Source organism: Scyliorhinus torazame, chromosome 1 (genome assembly GCF_047496885.1).
Source record: "Scyliorhinus torazame isolate Kashiwa2021f chromosome 1, sScyTor2.1, whole genome shotgun sequence".
Classification (NCBI taxonomy): domain Eukaryota; kingdom Metazoa; phylum Chordata; class Chondrichthyes; order Carcharhiniformes; family Scyliorhinidae; genus Scyliorhinus; species Scyliorhinus torazame.
In genome coordinates this window covers 284,709,430-284,730,839 of record NC_092707.1, presented here as the reverse complement: position 1 = coordinate 284,730,839, position 21,410 = coordinate 284,709,430, and the positions used below count along the sequence as shown (strand labels likewise).

The following is a 21,410-nucleotide window of genomic DNA, read 5'->3' as shown; positions in this document are numbered from 1 at the left end:
GCTAACGTGGGATTCTCCAACCGATCGGGATTCGCGATTTAACAGGAGGAAGTGGCCCTTCTGTAAGGCGAACTGGCCACTGGGTCACCACTTCCAATACCTCTGATACAGGGATAGCTGCAAGTGAGATATGAATGTGATGAACATTAACACTGCCAACAGGGAGATGGTCACGAATCCCCATCACCTCTGGAGGCTGACTGTTTGGAAAGGTATTGGAAGAGGTGAGCAGAAATGGAAATCTCAGCTGGCTGAGGATAGGCCCAGAGGAAATAGAGGCCAGTGAATTTTGCACCTTCTCAAACATCCTCTGCAGTGAATGCGGCAGAAACTGTCATGCCAGAGTGGCTCTCCTAAGCCACAGCAGGTGATGATTAACACAAAGGCTGGAATTTTCTGGCCTTGCCGTGGTGGTACCTGCTGCAGGGGATGTGGCAAACCAGCCAAAAGTCCAGTGACTTTCAGCAGAAGCAAAAGATCCAGGCGGCAGGCGTGGTGGGAAAACTCCCGCCAATGTTGAACACCATGGCACAAACCCTTACCTTGCGAGACCACCACTTGTATGAAAAGTACTTTTGTCCACTAAACAAACAGATGAGTGTCTTCCCTAAATAGTGGATAATATAATTAGCATGGATGGGTTTATCAGAATCATATCTCCCCTGGTATCCCATCACCACTATCTTCGCTGACCTACATTGTCCCTGGTCAAGCAACATCTCGATTTTAACATTTTCTTCCTTGCTTTCAAATCCCTCCATGGACTCTTCCAACCGCCCCCCCCCCCCCCCCCCACCCCCCCAACCCCCCTCTACCTTTGCCTAAAACCTTCCGAGATCTTTGTATTCCTCTAATTCTGGTTTCTTGCTTTTAATCATCTTCACCATTGGTGGCCGTGTCTTCAGCTGTCTGGGCCCTTTACTCTGGAATCCCCTACATAAACCTCTCTGCCTCTCTCTCCTCCTTTAAGACTTGCCTTAAAATCTGTGGGCGGAATTCTCTCAAGCAGCTCACAGCAAGTTTGGTGGTGGGCTCGTGTGGTGAATCTGGCAGGGAAAAAAGTCAATAACTACCAGCGTGAAATCATGTTGTAATTTTCTAAATAACGGGTTAATGGCGGGTCCTTCGTCCCACTTGCAGGTGGCATAAGTGCTATTTGCAGTCATTTACATCTCATGAAAGCCCATTAAAACAGCTCCAGGTGGTATCCTGTCCGGGCTTTCAATCTTGCATCATGCCAACAGGAAATCACTTTGGCGTCAAACTCGACTGCTAGTGAATGGCGTGCACAAGGCAGTCCTCAGTTTGCTAGAGACTTCGAGGTGAGTGCAACAACTTTCTGCCATAGTACTGCTCTGCTTCTGATGCACTGTTAATCATTCTGTTGGGGCAGACCGGTTCCTGCCCTTCATCTCCGAGCTGGTCCTCTTAGACAGTACCATGCTGTTGGACCCATGGACCTTCCTGTGTCACCGAGTCGGATCAGTACTGCCTTGGGATTGGGGGTACAGGGCTCTTGTTTCCCCAGTGCCACACACCAATGTCGATCTGGACAGGACTGCGCGATGGGACTCATACAGCCACCGCAACAAAGGTCTGAAGTTCAACTGGGGATGAGGCCGGGGAAGTGAGAGGGGTGTAGCCTAACAAAGACACGGGAGAAGGTAGAGCTGTGTCAGGAAGGGTGGAGGAGAAGAGCGAGGGCTCACAATGGCATGGCACACAGAGGGGCAAGGAGGTGGATGAAGAAGATGAACAAGGGAGAGCAGCAGGAAGTCTGAGGGGAGGTCTACTGGACCACGACAAGGCTGAATGAAACGCTCACAAAGGAGGTCAAAGGGATACCACATGGTTCATTGGAAGGGGGATGCACAAGGACTCCAGAGGGTAGGTACAGGCCCAAGTAGGACATGGTCGCCTTGCTGGTGATGGGCTCAGGGGTAGGGTGGTTGAATTGATGAACAAACTGTTAGCCTTTTCCCTCTGGCTTGCTGAAGCCGTGCACAGTCTGGTGAAGACAGGTGGGCTGGAGAGAGTGATATGATTGTACCAGACTGGTTTTAAATATGGCGGCGGGACCTTTGAACCCAACAGCTGATGGTGGGTGGACGAATCAGCTGTAGCCCGCCAGGATAGTCAGTGGGGAACACACTACCTTTAAAAGGTAGTCTGTGCATCATTAATGAGCTTCATTAATGAACTTCCAAGTGCAGAATCTAGTGTGGAATCCCGCCATTCTGGTCGGCAGGACAGGCACTGCCAGAGCTGCCTGCCACCGCACTTAGTCTCAAAATTGGACAATTCCACACCTACCTTTTGGTCATCTGAAATTTTGGGTGGGATTTTCTGGCCATTCCCGCCATCAGAATCTTCCGGTCCTGCCACGGGCCAATGGTAGGCCGCCTCCACAACCCCCAAAAGTGTTGGGGGGGGGGGGTCCGTTTCGGACTTTTCAGCCTTTTTACACACAAAGGCGCTATATCAATTCGAATCATTGTTGTTGCATTAACCATATTGATTTATACGATTAAAATATTCACTTTATATGTTTCAATGCAATTCAAAGAAAAGCAATATCCCAGATGTAAAACTATCTTTATGTTGAATATTGCAAGCATTACTGTGTTGAATCTGCTTTAAACCACTGCATGATCAAATCTTCATCCAGGTCCATCATAAATTCCGAAACAACATCTCTTCCACTCTATGCATAAAAAGTAAAGATAAAACTATATATTGTTTGTCAGGAAATTATAGTCTGGCAAATCATTCAAAGTTAGAAAGAAACTCAAGGGTGTTCTTAAAGTAATACTTGAGTTATACTATGCTTTTGAGAGCAGCAATCTCACTCCCAAAAGTGCCGTATGGAATATCTGACGCTGTCTAGATCAGGTTCAAAAGAGGCCACCTTTAAAAGGTAGTCTCCTGGTAGATTAGAATTCCCTGACTGTGTTGCAATTGCTTTCAGCATCTCCTATCAGCTTTCACACAACAGAGGACTAGGTTTAGTTGAAAGTTGTACAACACATTTTGCTTACATTTCAAGATGTAACTATGTAAAGCTTAGGGCCCCAGTAGGTTGGATGGGGAAATTTTGATCTTGCATGATCTTATAACTGGGAGATAGAAAACCGGCAACTCACTTCGTATCTCTGCCAACATCACTGTCACCCACCTTACATTCAAAAGATGTCAAAAGTAATTCCAACTGGGATGAGTTGAAATCTTGTATACATTATATTAGGCCTTGTGACCATAATAAAGTTATAGTTCAGGCTGTGAAATAAATCTGTTTACCGGATAGCACAATTGCTTCACAGCTCCTGGATCCCAGGTTCGATTCCGGCTTGGGTCACTGTCTGTGCGGAGTCTGCACATCCTCCCCGTGTGTGCGTGGGTTTCCTCCGGGTGCTCCGGTTTCCTCCCACAGTCCAAAGATGTGCAGGTTAGGTGGATTGGCCATGATAACGTTGCCCTCAGTGTTCAAAATTGCCCTTAGTGTTGGGTGGGGTTACTGGGTAATGGGGATAGGTAGAGGTGTTGACCTTGGGTAGGGTACTCTTTACAAGAGCCGGTGCAGACTCGATGGGCTGAATGTCCTCCTTCTGCACTGTAAATTCTATGAAAAAATTAAATCAAATTGATGATTTTTGTCACAGTTAGGTCCTATAGAAAGCAGAAGTCACCAAAATCAGAATAGAAGAAAGCGTAACAACTAATAAAGTCAAACCAATTTGGATGAAGAGTCTCACGAGAAACATTAATCTCTTTCACTCTCAGTTAGTGACACTCCTACTGTGCATTTCTTTTTGAACTGGTGCACACATGTAGTTGCACAAATACCAAACATGTGGAGAAAATGTGTAGAACTGAAGCTGCAAGTCAAACTGAAATGAATAATCTAAGTCAGTCACTACGGTGGTCACTGTGATGCTATATGCCATCATTTCCATCCACCCCATACATGCCCTGTAATAACCTTGTATCTTTGTCGGCCAAGAGCATCGTTGGGAATTATGGCAATTCATTTCTTAGCTCTTCCAAAGGCCTTGCAACAAGTGACCACCTAGTGGAGCACTAAACAGGGGTGAACAAAAGGTCATCAAAATAAAAGCAAACTATTGTGGATTTTGGAGATCTGAAATAATAATGGAAAGTGCTGGAAAAATTCAACCAATTCTGAACAAGTCACATTGAACTTGATGGGTTATTTGGACATTCTGAATTCTCCCTCTGTGCACCCGAACAGGTGCCGGAAAGTGACGACTAGGGGCTTTTCACAGTAACTTAATTGCAGTGTTAACGTAAGCCTACTTGTGACAATAAAGATTATTATTTTTATTAACTCTGTTTCTCTCTCCACATGTGCTACCACAGAGTTCTTCCAGCACTTTCTGTTTTCATTTCAGAATGAAAGATCCCAGTTGGATTCTGTGTTGTCAACTGATCTCAGCTAAGATAGCAATTCAGAGAGTGAAAAAGGTAGCCATAATTCACATCCTGGTTACTGTCTAATGTTTCCTGCTCTAAAATGTGAAACTATCAGATTGTCGTAAAAACCCAACTGGTTCATTAATGTCCTTTCAGGAAGGAAACCTGCCAGTCTGGCCTTTGTGTGACTCCAGACCCGCAGCAATGTGGTTGATTGTAATGAACTGGCCTCTGAAATTGCCGAGCAAGCCACCCGGTCCTGTGAAAACTGCAATGAGAACAGGACTGCAACACAAGAAGGCAGCTCACCAACACCTTCTCAAGGACAATGAAGGGATGAGCAATAAACGGTGGTCTTGCCAGTGACCGCCACATTCCATGAATGAATGAAGAAAATAATGTGCACAGATGGATGTCAGGTAGGTCAAGGATCAGATTGGAGCTGAGTTGATTTTTCCTGTGAATCCTCTCAATGGTTGACTGTGCTAAAAACACTCGATAAAAAGGATCATACATAAAGTTTGTCTGTTTGGGAGCTATTGGAGTGGCAATATGTGTGGACCCCAGAATGACACAACAGGGTGGAAATTTGGTGAGGACACAAAACGTGCGATATCGTGTCTGCTGCCTGTTATACGCCCCGCTTGTTATTCAGCTCGATGGAGGCCATAGAAATTTAATATAAGACCATAAGATATAGGAGCAGAATTAGGCCACTCGGCCCATCGAGTCTGCTCCGCCATTCAATCATGGCTGATATTTTCTCATCCACATTCTCCTGTCTTCTCCCCATAACCCCTGATCCCCTTATTAATCAAGATTTTTGTCGTCATTTATCAGGTATGTTGTGCCATTGACGGCAAATACAAAATGTCCACTTTGTGCTCCGACCCATGATGAATTCTATCCCAACACATTAAAGCAATGAAGGGTACAAGAGTGGAGAAAAAAATAATTGTCTGTTCTAGTACTGAATGAGTTAAATGAGTAGTTAACTCAATTGGTTGGTTTTGCCCCGTCTAAGCCACTAGTTCTCAGACTGATTCATAGATCAGTGTATAAGAGTAAGGATAGGGAGACAAAGATGCTTAATCAATGCCATATTAATGGAATGAGCTTGTGTCTTCTCCACTGGGATAATTGTCACCAAAAATGCTGAATGTTGTAAAAGGAGGTATTCTGGTGACAGTAAAAGCGTAAAGTAGATTAATTAGAATTAAGAAGGGACCAAAATGAAGAAACTTACATAAATTTAAAAAATATTCTTAAAAGGACAATGTAGCTTCAATCCATTACCCAGATATCATTCTTAACTTGATTGCATGGCTATATATTTTTTGCGGTTTAAATCAAATACTCCATGGTAAGGGACAAGGAGCTGTTCCAAATAAGTTAGCTGAGTGATTTTATATCTAAGACAAGATTCAGTCGCTGTCTTGTGATGCCTATTGCAGAATGGGACAGGATTACTTTTCCCACTTAAACACCGAGAGAAATGCACTGAGAGAATGGACAAGAGTGGCACTCTCTTCCTACCTTATTGACCCAGATTTTGCGATAAAAGTAATGATGAAGCTAACACTGCTTACTATTACTGAAAGGTAAATTGAACAGTAATTTCTGGTGACCACACATGCTCAGGACAACACAGAACTGCTGTCTGAGTTGTCCAGCTCTTCACGATAACGGTATCTCACTCAGAGACTCAGCATTAAAATGCATTAAAGGCATTAATCCACGAGTTACCCACCAAAGCACACCAGAAAAAATTAACATCTCACCGTAACCTCCTCAAGGGAAAGTTGGGTTAGGCAATACATACTGACTGGCTTTGATGCTCACATCACATGAACAAATTTTTTTAATGAATTTTTAACTATGTAAAGTCTTAATTTCTGCCAATCTCTTTGACACCGAAAATCCAATTTTAGAAATGTGAGGCGGGGTTCTACGTTCCAGAGACTAAGTGTTGACGCCGACACAGGATTGGTGGAGATCCATGACAGCAAAACTGGCCCCGCACCTGGACCGATTCCACTACTATTAAGGGGCTAAAACCGGCACCATGTGGAACACAATCGATTCCAATGAGAAACGGTGCCGGATTCACCAGGTCCGCGATTGACACTCAGGAGGCTGACAAGCTGCAGCCGCATATACACACTTCACTCCCCACACACACTATCCCAGCCAACAAGATGGCAGCGAGGAGAGCGGCACTCTGTTTCACGGACGCCGAGCTGGAGTCCCTCCTCGACGCGGTGGAGGAGAGGCGGTTTACCCTGTACCCCGACCCAGGAAGGAGGCTGCCAGCTGCTACCGTTCGCCGTGCCTGGCCGCAGGTGGTAGAGACGGTGAGCAACACCGTCCGGACCAGCCAGCAGTGCCGGAAGAAAGTGCACAACTCCCTCAGGGTGGCCAGGGTGAGTAGGCAACATTGTATCCCTGGCACCAATCCCAATCCCACACACCCGTAACCTGACAACCCAAGCCTAACACTGTCATTTTCTGTTCCCCCCCGGAGGCGATCAGAGCATCCCGTGCACATTGGACCTGGCGTGCTGACTCCCATGCCTGCCTGGGCCCCATGACCTGCCCACACTCCCCTTTCCCCGCATCCTCCTCGTCGGATGAGGCCTGGTGTTCAACCTCCTCCTCCAGCATGTTGCCCCTCTGCTGCACGATGTTGTGGAGGATGTAGCATGCCACCACGATGAGGGCAATCCTCTCAACAACATAATGGAGGGTCCCTCCAGAGCGGTCCAGGCGCCTGAACCGCATCTTCAGGTGGCCAAAGCACCGCTCGATCACGCCCCTGGTTGCTGCATGGGCGTCATTGTAGCGGGTCTCTGTGTCGGTCTCTGCCTCCGGATAGCTGTCATCAGCCAAGACCACAGTGGATAACACCTGTCATCCAGGAGCCAAACCCCCAGCCGGGGGGCCGTCTCGAAAATGTCAGAAATCGTCGAGCATGCCAGGATGAAGGCATTGTGCACACTGCCCAGGTATCGGTCGCAGATGCGCATAATGCGCATCTGATGGTCACATATCAGCTGCACATTCATCGAGTGGAATCCGTTTCAGTTGGTGTAGAGCGGACTGTCATCTGCAGGTGTTCATAGGGGGACATGCATCCCATCGCTCACCGCCAGGACCTGGGCCATGTCGGTGAACCCCGCTGCCCGGGCATCTTGGTGGGCTCGATCGATGTTGAAGTGGATGTATTGAGCTGCCTGGGTATGTAGGCCCTCCGTGATGGCACGGATGCACCTGTGCACCGAGATCTGTGAGATCCCTGACAGGTCCCGACACGGCACCTGGAAGGATCTCGTCAGGTCGACCATCACCTTGACGATCACCGGGGGCAGATGTCCACCCCATATTCCCACGGTACCAGGTGCACCATGATCTGGTAGATATGTGGCACTGTCTCCCTGCTGAGCCGGAGTCTTCAACAACATGCCCGGTCTGGCAAGGCCTCAAATTACAGACGCTGCCGGTACACACAAGGCCTCATGCGGCACCTCCTTTGCACCTCCTGTTCTGCCTGTTGAGTGGCCGAATCTCCATCCTGGACGGCTGCCTCCTGTTCCCCTGGGGCAGGCTCTGCTGCTGCAGCTTCCTCCTCCTCCTCGAGCAGCTCCAGTTCATACATCCGCAGGGCATCTCCCAGGGTTGCAGCGACTAGGAGGAAGGCCACAATTGCTGGTTGAATTCTAATATCCATTGTTTGCAGGAGGTGAAATGCCGACATGTTAGCATGGTGCATACCTCCTTGCGCACCCAGGTCTACCGGGCTAGAAGGTGGCCCCGGTTGGCACTGCAGGCTCTGTCCCGCATGTTTCCCCTGTTTCACTCGGCAGAACCAGGGGTCAAGGTCGGTGGTCAGTGAGGTGACAAGCAAGATGACTGCCTTGCTGGTCATGGCATTGGTGGTCCATGGCTGGTCACCGCCCCAGTCCCAGGGGTTGGGTAACCCCGGCCCATGGCTTATCCCCTGGTCACCCCCACCCACTGCCCCCCCAGTCCTGGCAGGGTCCCGCACCACAGCCAGCCTGCCCAGTGTCCGGCCCAGCATCCCCCAGTCAGGCCTCTACCTCCTCTCTCTCCCTCATCAGCCACTACGCCGGTTTCACGATTTTTAAAAGCGCAAGTGAACCGCGCCATCGGGAACTCAGCCCGTTGGAGGCGGAGAATTGCGGAGGCCCCAGAGAATTCCAGGTCAGGTCCGCTAATGATATGCAAATGGTGGTTACTTCACATGTGTTCCGGACCGCATTGATGCCACTGTCGAAGTGACAGAGAATTGCGATTTGGCGACTAATCAACAATTGCGGCATTCGAACCGATTCTCCGCCCAATCAAGTTTCCCGATTTCATCATCAGCCAATGGAGATTTCCACCCGTGGTGTCTCATTGCTTTAGATTTTAATTATGGAGTGCGGCATGGTGGTGCAGTGGTTAGCACTGCTGCCTCACGGTGCCGAGGTCCAAGGTTCGATCCCGGCCCTGGGTCACTGTCACTGTGGAGTTTGCACATTCTCCCCTTGTCTGCATTGGTCGCTCCCCCACAATCTAAAAGATGTGCAGGGTAGGTAGGTGGATTGGCCTCACTAAATTGCTGCTTAATTGGAAAGGAAATAATTGAATACTCTACATTTATTTTTTAAAGGATTTTAATTATCATTGCAGGTTCTTTTTAAATACATTTTTTGTCTCTCTCCAATCCCATCATTCTTTTCCTTTTTTTCTTTTACTTTATGTAGATCATTTGAATTGAATTAAATATCCTGACTTAAACTTCCTGGTTCCGACTCTGCATGGCTCGATAAGAATTTGTCAATTTGATTGATTAAGGAGGTGCTCCATTGTTTGCCCTGTTCACGCAGGTTCCAGATCCCGTGTAGTGGTTGCTGGACTATTATGGGTCTCTAATCACTGTAAGTTCCAGCAAACAACCCACAGACTGTCTGGAACCTAGTGTAAGTGTAAAGAATGGAGACCACCATTTACTCGCTGCTTGGTCACAAAACGAGGGCCACTGAGAAGCACTGTAGGGTGGATTTTCTTACCTCCACCATGCACCTGTCATGTTAGGTACACTGGTATAACACTGGCTGCAACTGGATGCAGCGTAGATCAGAAAGATACTCCAGACCTTGAAGTTAGTTCAATCAGGTTTATTGAACTAATAGTACAGTTAGCACAGTTCTCTGTGAGTTCGACTCTCTGCTAACTTAAGTGTGGTTACTCTGTCTGACTGAACCAGACTAGCTCTTAGCCACGTGGTGGGGGTGTGAGATTGTAACAACACCCTTGACTGACTCTCTAGATGTTCATCAGTGAAAGAGACGGAGTGTGAGTGCCTCGTGTCTTTTATAGTCAGATCCCACCCCTGACTGTCCTGCCTGCTTATTGGTCATGTCCTGTTCCCTGTGTCCATTAGATGCTTGTCTGTATATCATTATGTGTGTGTCCGCATATCATGACATCTCCCCTTTTTTTATGTTTGGATGACATATGTGAACGTATTTACAAGAATAGACCAATATTAACATATATACATGCAGTGGATGTGAACATATGTACATGTGAAAACAGCTGTCTAATGCGAGAACACAAAATATAGCAAACAGAACAAATGTTCATAAGTCCAGTCTCTGTGGCTTGCGTCTGATCCTGGTCGACCGCTGGAGAGGTGGTGGTGGGGACGACAGCGCCTTGATGGGCGGGATTGAAGCCTGACTGGTGGCCTCATGAGTCGAGGTATCAGGAGGTGGCAAAACAACAGAAGGAAACGAAGAAGAATGTGGTTGCGGGCAGGTAACTTTGCACAGTGCCCGTCTGTTTCGTCGCACAACAGAACCATCAGCCAGACGCACAACATACGAGCGGGGGGGCAGCCTGTCGAAAAACGACAGCTGGAACTGACCAGCCTCCATCAGGGATCTTGACCCAAACAGCGTCTGACGGGGATAACACGGGCAAATCGGTGGCATGAGCATCATAGCCCTGTTTTTGCCGGTCTCGGAGTTGCTGCACCTTCTGCAGCACCGGGAGGTGATCCAGGTTGGGCAGGTGTATGGCTGGAAGTGTCGTCCGCAGGTCCTTGTTCATCAGGAGTTGAGCCGGCGACATGCCAGTGGACAGTGGGGTTGCCCTGTACGCAAGCAGCGCAAGGTGAATGTCAGACGCAGAATCCGCGGCCTTGCAGATGAGCTGCTTCACTATGTGCACCCCTTTCTCAACTTTTCCGTTGGACTGCGGATAGTGTGGGCTGGAAGTGACGTGTTTGAACTGATACGACTGGGCAAGCAGAGACCATTCATGGCTGCAGAAGCACGGGCCGTTGTCACTCATGACAACGTTGATACTCACAGGCCTTGATGACGGTCCGAGATGTGAGGTCTGAGAGCTTCACGACTTCAGGGTAATTGGAAAAACAATCAATGATTAACACGTAATCACGACCATTTGCATGAAAGAGGTCGATGCCAACCTTGGACCACGGAGAGGTTTCGATTTCATGCTGCTGGAGTGTTTCCTTACTCTGCGCTGGCTGGAAGCATTGACAGGTTGCACAGTAAAGGGCCATGTTCGCGATGTCCTGGCTGATCCCGGGCCAGTAGACAGCCTCCCTGGCTCTGCGTCTGCACTTCTCGATGCCCAGGTGTCCCTCATGGATTTGACAGAGCACCAAGCTCTGGAGACTGTGTGGAATTACAATCCGGTCCAGTTTGAGGAGGATGCCATCAACCACCGTCAGGTCGTCCTTTACATTGAAAAATTGAGGGCATTGCCCTTTTTGCCAGCCATTGGCGAGGTGTTGCATAACATGCTGCAAGAGGGGGTCTTTGCTGTCTCCTCATGGATATGAATCACCTTCTCATCAGATGCCGGGAGGGTGCTAGCACACAGCTGCACTTGTGACTCAACCTGCGACTCAATTTGCCGGATGACGTTCAGTGGTTCACTAGGCATGGTGATGGAGCGGGACAGTGTATCGGCAATGATGAGCTCCATGCCAGGCGTGTAGACCAGGTCAAAGTCGTACCTACTGAGTTTGAGGAGGATGCGCTGCAACCGAGGCGTCATGTCATTAAGGTCCTTGTGAATAATGTGGACCAGGGGCCTGTGATCCGTCTCGACAGTGAATGTCAGCAGGCCGTAGACATAGTCGTGAAACTTGAGAATGCCAGTGAGAAGGCCCAGGCATTCCTTCTCGATTTGTGCATACCTTTGTTCGGTGGGCGTCATTGCCCTTGATGCGTAGGCAACCGGTGCCCAGGATGAAGTGTCATCGCGTTGCAGCAGGACCGCACCGATGCCATCCTGACTCGCATCTGTCGAGATTTTCGTTTCCCTGTCTGGGTCGAAAAATGCCAAGACGGGTGCAGTGGTGAGCTTGGCTTTCAGCTCCAACCACTCTGCCTGATGGGCCGCCTTCCACTCGAAGGCAGTGGACTTCTTCACTAGGTTTCGTAGGGCCGTGGTGTGTGAGGCCATGTTTGGGATGAACTTGCCCAGAAAAGTGACCATGCCCAGGAAGCGCAATTCCACCTTCTTGTCTACCGGGACCTTCATGGCTTCGATGGCCTTGACCTTGTCTGTGTCCGGGCGCACGCCCTGCTGAGAGATCTGGGGCATCATTCTCCGACCCCCCGACCGTTGGCCGCCGTGAATCCCGCCCCCATCCCCGCCGAAGTCTCCGGTACCGGAGATTGGGCGGGGGCGGGAATCGGGCCGCGCCGGTTGGCGGGACCCCCCGCTGGATTCTCCGGCCCGGATGGGCCGAAGTCCCGCCCAGAAATTGCCTGTCCCGCCGTCGTAAATCAAACCTGGTATTTACCGGCGGGACCAGGCGGCGTGGGCGGGCTCCGGGGTCCTGGGGGGGTTGTGGGGTGATCTGACCCCGGGGGGTGCCCCCACGGTGGCCTGGCCCGCGATCGGGGCCCACCGATCCGCGGGCAGTCCTGTGCCGTGGGGGCACTCTTTCCCTTCCGCCTCCGCTACGGCCTCCACCATGGCGGAGGCGGAAGAGACTCTCCCCACTGCGCATGCGCAGGAAACTGACAGCGGCCGCTGACGCTCCCGCGCATGCGCCGCATTTCCGCGCCAGCTGGCGGGGCAACAAACGCCATTTCCGCCAACTGGCGTGGCGGAAATCCCTCCGGCGTCGGCCTAGCCCCTCAATGTTGGGGCTAGGCCGCCAAAGATGCGGAGCATTCCGCACCTTTGGGCCGGCGCGATGCCCGTCTGATTGGCGCCGTGTTTGGCGCCAGTCGGCGGACATCGCGCCGTTGGGGGAGAATTTCGCCCCAGGTCTCCGAGGAATTTGAGTGTCGTCATGCCAAAGCAACATTTGGCCCTGTTCAGCTTCAGGCCATTGGCGTGGACACGGCGGAATACCTGCTGGAGACGGGAAACATGCTCCTCAGGGGTCGTGGACCATATGATGACGTCGTCCACGTACACACGAACTCCTTCGATGCCCTCCATCATCTGCTCCATGATGTGATGAAATATCACCGATGCCAAGACGATGCCGAACGGCATATGGTTATAGCAGTACCTGCCAAACGGTGTGTTGAAGGTGCAGAGCCTTCCGCTGGACTCCTCCAGCTGTATTTGCCAGAATCCATGTGACGCATCTAACTTTGTGAAAAACCTTGCATGTGCCATCTCACTGGTGAATTCCTCCCGCTTCGGGATGGGGTAGTGTTCACGCATTATATTCTGGTTGAGATCCTTCGGATCAATGCAGATGCGCAGGTCTCCAGAGGGTTTTTTAACCACCACCATCGAGCTGACGCAGTCAGTCGGTTCGGTTACCCTGGAAATGATCCCCTGCTGCTGCAGCTCCTTGAGCTGTTCCTTCAGGCGCTCCTTCAGTGGAGCCGGGACCTGCCGTGGTGCATGGACCACTGGCTTGGCATCAGGTCGCAGTAGGATCTTGTACCGATATGGCAAAGTGCCCATCCCGTCAAACACATCTGGATACTGAGCGAGGATGTCGTCAATGTCACATTGGAGGATGTCGTTGAATAAACCCACTGCACCAGGTTTAGCTTTTTGCAGGCATGCGCGCCCAGTAGGGATGCCCTGTCCGGCTTGACAATTTCAAACCTTAGCCGTGCATGGGTGCTCCGGTTGGCGATGAGTAGATGGCAGGACTCCAGTGCCGTGATGGCATTACCGTTATAGTCCAGGAGCTGGCAGGCTGCTGGAAGGACCTTGGGGGGCTTCTTGATGCGTTTGAAGTCTGCCTGTGAGAGGAGGTTGGCAGATGCACCATGTCCAGCTTGAACTGGATGGAGCAGCGGTTGACCTGCATCACCGCACGCCATTCTTCCTCCGAATCCGCAGCGAGGATGGACTGAATGCGAGATGAGTTAGGTGTGACACGTTCACGTGTAGTAATGATGCCCACTCAGTAGGCCGACTCCAGGCACTCGTCCTCTGGATCCGTTGTACTGCCAGAATCCTGTAATCGTTGTTGCACATTCTGGACGCGCAGTCGTCAGAATTGGGAATGCTGGCCTCTGAATGGTGGTGCAGACCTGCACAAGGCTGCATAGTAACCAGGCTTCCCGCAGTTTAAACATTGCCTGCCTCTTGCAGGGCAGTGTCCCTTTAAGTGGGCGTTGCTGCAGTTTGGCCACGTCATGACGTTGGCGTTGTGATGCGGTGTACGTCGTCGCACATGCGCAGTGCCGTCGGCAGACGTCTGCACCTGCGCAGTGTGGGTGTCGGCCGCTTCGTTATTCCGTTCACATCGCGCATGCATGGGGCTCCGGGAAAAGCGCGCGAGATGGTCGCTGTCTTCAATGTTGAGGCGCTGCATCCAGGAGATGGCCTGCACACTCTCTGCCTCGTGGGAGGCAAGTTTCTCATTTTCAGCCGATTTGTATTGGGAATACCGATTTTTTGCGTGCTCATGCACTGTACATGTTTCAATCGCGACTGGCAGGGTCATATGCTTGATTTTTAAGAGCTGCTCTCTCAGAGGATCAGAGTGACCTCCAAACACGATTTTGTCTCTGATGGAGTCAGCAATATCACCAAAGTTGCAGGACAGCGCTAGCAGGCATTGGCTAGTTAAGAAAGCACTGAAAGATTCATCTTTACCTTGAAGACGTTGTTTGAATATGTAACGCTCGAAGATTTCATTGGTGTCCACTTCACAGGGAATATCGAACTTGTCCAGGATGGTCTGAAACTTGTCTTGTCCTGGCATTCGATTAAGTTAAAAGAGTTGAAGAGTTCGATGGCTTGATCACCCGCTGTTGAGAGGAGAAGCGCGATCTTCCTTGCATCAGACGCACCCTCGAGGTCTGAGGCTTCGATGTACAGCAGAAACTTTGCTTGAATATCCACCAGTTGGCACTGAGATTGCCGGAGGTCCTGAGCTGGTGAGGAGCCAGAATCTTCTCCATGGTGCCGGGATACATTTGCTGGTCGTCACGGAACGGACTGAGGTAAGCCACCTTAAATTAGTAGTCTCCTGGTATCATGTTGTGATAGGTACATTGGTATAACACTGGTTGCAGCTGGATGCAGCGTAGATCAGAAAGGTACTCCAGACCTTGAAGTTAGTTCAATCAGGTTTATTGAACTAATAGTACAGTTAGCACAGTTCTCTGTGAGTTTGACTCTCTGCTAACTTAAGTGTGGTTACTCTGTCTGACTGAACCAGACTAGCTCTTAGCCACGTGGTGGGGGTGTGAGATTATAACAACACCCTTGACTGACTCTCTAGATCTTCATCAGTGGAAAGAGGCAGAGTGTGAGTGCCTCGTGTCTTTTATAGTCAGATCCCACCCCTGAGTGTCCTGCCTGCTTATTGGTCATGTCCTGTTCTCTGTGTCCATTAGCTGCTTGTCTGTATATCATTGTGTGTGTGTCCACATATCATGACAGCACCCACCATCTTTGGTCCTATTTCCTGCTTCACGGGTTATTATGTAATCCTGTGGGTTTTCCGACAGTGACAGTGAGGAAAAGGAAGATTGGCCAACAGGAAAGTAAAGACCTCTGGGCCCTGCCATCCATCAGAAGCTGTGCTTGAGCCTAAGTCCTTTCAGAATGTGAAGCATGGGAGAGAGTTGGAGGGTGGAGTGGCTGAAGAGGTCATTAGCCTTTGTATATGTGGCCATTCTGAGGAGAAGTGGAAAGAGGGAAAGAAGGAGGAAAATGGACTGGGGTTCCGGTCACTATCTCTCACTGGCCTTTGCAAATGGCGGGTGGAGAATGAGCAGCCAGTTGTGGTCTTGGCAGAGTTTAGGTGGAATGATATTTCATTCCCTTTCCCACCACTGGCCCATCTGATTTTGAGTGGGATAGCAAGATGGGAATCTATCCCTTTATATCTTTATGATAAAACGGGGAAAGAAAAATTCAAGAGAATAATCTTTTAAATAATCGTGTTATGATTGGATACTATTTAATATGGACTATTATACCCAGAAGGAATAAATTGGGCTTCATATGTGGTGTGTAAACGATGCCTGGATAATAAAGGGTGAACACGGTAGAGGTTTAGTGGTATTGGATGATTCTACATTTTGCATGTCCAATCACTGAGAAGCAGCAATCAGCAAAACAGAAGACAAAGACAGTACAGAACAAAGCTGAGGAAGTCATGCTTGAACTTTCTAGTGCCCTGTTCAAGCTCATCACCATTCCCCTGTCCGGTTTTGTTCACTGAGCCACAAAGGACACGTCCAAGGTTAGGTGTAAGGCAGAGGCTGAAGGCTGAAATGTTCTCAGTACTTCTCCCGGCAGCGATGGCTGTAACACGGTGGCACATCGACAGAACCCCTGTTACAGCAAATCGGGAGAACATCCTGGAAAATATTCCAGGAAATAATGTCAGGTTGTTGAGCCATGAGGAAGCAGTGGGGGGCAGAACATAGGTTTTTCAGCCTTTCAAATAGAGGGCTAGAAAGATTTTCTTTTTTATAAAATAAATTTAGTGTACCCAATTCATTTTTTCCAATTAAGGGGCAATTAAGCATGGTCAATCCACCTAACCTGCACATCTTTGGGTTGTGGGGGTGAAATCCACGCAAACACGGGGAGAATGTGCAAACTCCACACGGACAGTGATCGAACCTGGGACCTCGGCGCCGTGAGGCAGCAGTGCTAACCACCGTAGAGGGCTAGAAAGGTAAAATGTGGTAGCTGCAGTATTGATTCCAGTCTGGCTGCACCTTGTTTGAATGCAAAAGCGACACTCCCGACTAGGAGAGAGCTCTTTGCACATGTTTCTACATGTGCCCATAGAGTTCCACTCCCTGCTGATAAAACTTTAAATGTGCTGAAGCATCTGTACACTTAAGAATATTTAAATAAGCATTACTTCCATTTATAATGTAACCAGGAGGTCCAATGGGGCACTTGCTAAATTGTGCAAGGAACTGTATTAGGGTTGTACTTGGTAGTGTGAAATGGTTTTCTCTGGAGTCAGATTCAGACTTGCCTCTGAAGTAACATGTTCAATTTTTTGCATCGCTGAAAACCATGAACAACTTTAACAGCAATGTAAAAGTGGCAGGATAACTGCAAACAAATAAAGTCAGAATATGCTGAAATTTCAATGGTATCAGGAGGTCAAATAACTACAAATTCAAACTGACCACAAACAAATGATTAGGACTAATGCCAGGTACTTCTGTCTCACATGAAGGATATTCAACACTTGAAACCAGCCTGTAAGTCATAGGGTGTGAAAGTCTTCCAATCATTCAAAATAGTTGTTACTGTGCCCTTCTGCTGCTGCATTTTAGCAAAGGAGTACATCACCGCTCCGTGTTTGGAAAATGTTTGCCAAAACTCATTGAATTGGTTAGGAGCCTCCTGCAGCACAGGAGTTTGTCTGGCCCCACTAGGAGCATTCTGTTCTGACCGCAGCAACTAGCTGGAGTTAGTGTGGAGAGCTTGGATGGCACATGTTTGTGAGGCTGACCGGCCTCTTGTATATTCTGATATTCCAGTGTAACTCCCAGGAATTAAATCAGGATGTTTGCGGGGCATGGCGTCAGTTCTGTTGATGTTATAATTTGGCAACTGATGCGTTTCCAGTGGGATCCTGCACAGCAAACATTCAATTAGTGCCAGATATTGGGAGTGACGTTTTCCAATTTCTCCTCTGACAGTAAAACAGTTCCCCTAATCTTTCTCATTTTCCTCTGCTGCTTGGAATGTTGGATGTTCCCTTCTGTTGCTGGTTTTGAATTTGGCATTATTTCTATCCCTGTATCTATTGTCGGGCCTATTTTGAAAATGTTAAAAAAGACTTGTGATCATTGGTTCTGTATATTCCTCTCATTTTTGCTTTATTTGTCTCTGGAAAGGATGGGAACAAACGTTGTTTTCAGAAGGTAATTTAAAAGCGGTAAAGATTTTCCACATTCAAGTGGATAATGGAAAGTCTGTAACTACAATATGGTTTTCAGTCTAGTACAGAACCACTGGTGGAGCTCTCAGAGATAAATGATGTTGTAGGTCAATCAGGATTTTCAAATGAGACTTGTGTTTTAGCTGATATTCTGTAACTTTGGAGCAGATCTAATATTCCACAATGAATTCATAACTAATGAATGGAGTTGCACATTCAAATATGCAAATGCCTGGGAAATGTTCAGTGTCACAGTTTGGAACTGGGATGTTACTTAATACTGTTATGTAAAATTACCCCACCGGCCTAAGCTGGCACAGAGCGGGTATTAAAAGGATGGGGAACTTGTTTATTGATGGGACTTTTGCTAGTCTGAGGGCGCTGGAGGAGAAATTTGGGTTGCCCCCAGGGAATATCTTTAGGTACATGCAGGTTTGGGCGTTCGTGAAAAAGCAGGTGGGGGAATTTCCATTGTTACCTGCCCGGAGGATACAGGACAGGGTGGTCTCGGGCGTGTGGGTTGGGGATGGCAAGGTATCGGACATATACCAGGAGCCGCAGGAGGCGGAGGAGGCCTCGGTGGAAGAGCTGAAGGGCAAGTGGGAGGAGGAGCTGGGTGAGGAGCTAGATGAGGGCCTGTGGGCTGACGCCCTGGACAGGGTCAATTCCTCCTCATCTTGCGCCAGGCTTAGCCTGATTCAATTTAAGGTGGTGCACCGGGTGCATCTGACAGTGGCGAGAATGAGTAGGTTCTTTGGGGTGGAGGACAGGTGTGTGAGGTGTTCAGGGGGCCCAGTAAACCATGTCCATATGTTTTGGCCATGCCCAGCACTTACAGAATTTCGGAAAGGCTTTGCAAAGGCTATGTCCAAGGTCTTGGACACTCGGGTAAAACCGGGCTGGTGGATAGCGATATTTGGGGTGTCAGACGATCCGGGGGTGCAGGAGTCGAAAGAGGCCGGAGTTCTGGCCTTTGCCTCCTTGATAGCCGGAGGCGGCTCTTGTGAATGTGGAGGGACGCGAAACCCCCAATTGTAGAGGCTTGGGTCAGTGATATGGCGGGGTTTCTCAGGTTGGAGAGGACAAAGTTTGCCTTGCGAGGGTCCTTGCAGGGGTTCTCCAGGCGGTGGCAACCGTTCCTTGACCTTTTTCACGGAACGTTAAGTGGAGGTCAGCAGCAGCAGCAAACCAGAGGGGGGGGGGGGAGCGGGGGGGGGGGGGGGGGGGGGATAGATTTCATTTGTAAAGGGCAGATACCCCACCTTGTTTTGCTAATTTGTTACGTTGTTTTCTTAATTATTACTATGCTTTTTGTTGTTTTCTTGTTGTAGTGGTTTGTAAATATTATTGAAAATTTTTGAATAAAAACTAATTTAAAAAAAAATAAAAAAATAGCCCACCAGATGTACCTGCCCCTCCTCCGGATTGGCAAACACCTAATCATCAGAATTCCTCAGGCCTCACAACAAGTACTAATTGTGGTAGCGCGCAGGTACTGCCGTGAGCTTCCTGATGCCCAGCCCGGCAAGGCCGTCACCGCTATAAAATGTTAATTGATCTCATTTTTTAAAAAAAATTTAGAGTAGCCAGTTATTTTTTTCCAATTAAGGGGCAATTTAGCGTGGCCAATCCACCTAACCTGCGCACCTTTGGGTTGTGGGGGTGAAACACACACAGACACGGGAAGAATGTGCAAACTCCACACGGACAGTGACCCAGGGCCGGGATTCGAACCCGGGTCCTCAGCGCCGCAGTCCCAGTGCTAACCACTAGGCCACGTGCTGCCCCGTTAATTGATCAATTTAACGAGGCCCCACGGGTTTCTCACCACAAATGATGGTCTTGCCGGCTGATTCGCCAGGACCGCGCTTGCCAGTCCCCCGCCAACAATGCAGAGCAGCACTTAAACCGTTCCTGCACAGCCAATCCCACACAGCTCGCAACCATGCCTCCAAGTCAACCAGTCCCACGATTCAGGGATGCTGACCTGGCCAGATTGTTGGACGCAGTCTAGGCCAGACGGGATGCCGTGTTCCCTCAAGGGTCTCAGAGGGTCATCCACAGGGCAGCCAATGTCATCTGGGAGGAAGTGGCAGCAGCCATGAGCTGACCAGGGCGGCCAGCACCCAGTACCATAAGAAGGTCAATAACCTCCACCAGGCTCCACAAGTGGGTTGGTACCGGAACCTCGACACCACCCCACAGGCACTCCCCCCCGCCCAGTACCGTACTGTGCCCCTGCCCACCCATGCTGCCCCCGCAAACCCCCATCCCCCCGACTCCCATCCCCCCACATATCCCCCATCCCCCCCAGTCCTCATCCCCCCCAAACTCTCCAACTACACCCCCAACATGATCCATCTCCCTAACCCCCCCTCCTCTGAGCATGCCCACACTACGTGGGCTCCCGCTCAACCCCCGCGATGAACGCATTCAGCTAACGATGCCGCCTCTGTGTCCCCGCAGGAGAGGTTGGCCCACAGCAGACAGGGGAGGGTCCAGATGGGCAGCGGGATGCCAGACATCATAGTCCACACTCCTCTACAAGGAATGGGCCCAGGAGGTCGCAGGGAATGCCACTGTCAATGCATCACAGCTGTCATCCCCACCAATTCCATGCCCCATCTCATTCCATCACCTCTTCCCCCCACTCCACCCGTCCTCCATCCTCCAGCTGCTCCTAAGGGTCCTCCCCGGACTTGTCCTCCAGCACCTCCAGGACCGCCACCTCCTTGTCCTCCTCCTCAGAGGTGACCACACGTTCCTCTCCCTCCACCTCCAGCACATCACCCCACTGCTGTGCCAGGTTGTAGAGGACACAGCAGACCACACAAAGCGAGCAACCCTCTAGGGGGAGTACTGCAGTGCACCATTAGAATGGTCGAAGCATCGGAACTGCATCTTGAGGAGTCTGATGCACCACTCACTGACAGTTAGGTGGCCGCATAGACCTTGTTGTGCCGGGTCTCTGCTTTGGACACTGTCCTTCGCACTGGCATCATTAGGCAAGTCCTCAGCGAGTATCCCTTAGCTCCCAAGAGCCAGCCGGCCATTCAGGGGTGGTCCTCAATGAGGCCGGGGATGACCGACTGCCCCAGGATGTAGCTGCTGTGCACACCCCCGGGGATACATGCACACATGAAATTCACATGGTGATCACACACAAATTGGATGTTCAGAGAGTGGAACCCCTTCCTGTCGATGTAGAGCACTCCCAAATGGCCCGGTGAGCGTAAGGCGAAATGCCTGCCAACTATTAGCCCCTGGACCTGGGTCATCCCGTCAATGGTGGAGAATCCTGCTGCCAGGGCATCTTGTTGGGCTTGTTCCCTGTGAAAGTTTATGTAATCTGTTGCCTGGGCAAATAGGGCATCCGTAACTTCACGGATGCACTTGTGGGCTGTAGCTTGTGAGGTGCTACACGGAAGTTCCCGCTCGAGCCTGGAATGATCCCGAGGCGTAAAGGTTCAGGGCTGCAGTGACCTTGGCAGCCATTGGGAGCAGGTGTCCTCATCCTCCATGTGATGCTAAGTCAGCGAGGCGTTACACAGGTGTCGCACCGTATCCTTGTTGAGGCAGA

General features: G+C 49.8%; 1 long non-coding RNA gene across 2 annotated transcripts in view; it reads right to left on the bottom strand.

The window, feature by feature from the left end:
• The window catches only part of LOC140421945 (uncharacterized), an 83,691-nt gene that overhangs the window by 43,004 nt on the left and 19,277 nt on the right, over positions 1-21,410 (bottom strand). For both annotated transcript variants that reach the window (XR_011947175.1, XR_011947176.1), the window contains exon 2: positions 3,298-3,619. This is a non-coding gene — a long non-coding RNA (uncharacterized lncRNA). The remainder of the gene's footprint in view (positions 1-3,297; positions 3,620-21,410) is intronic.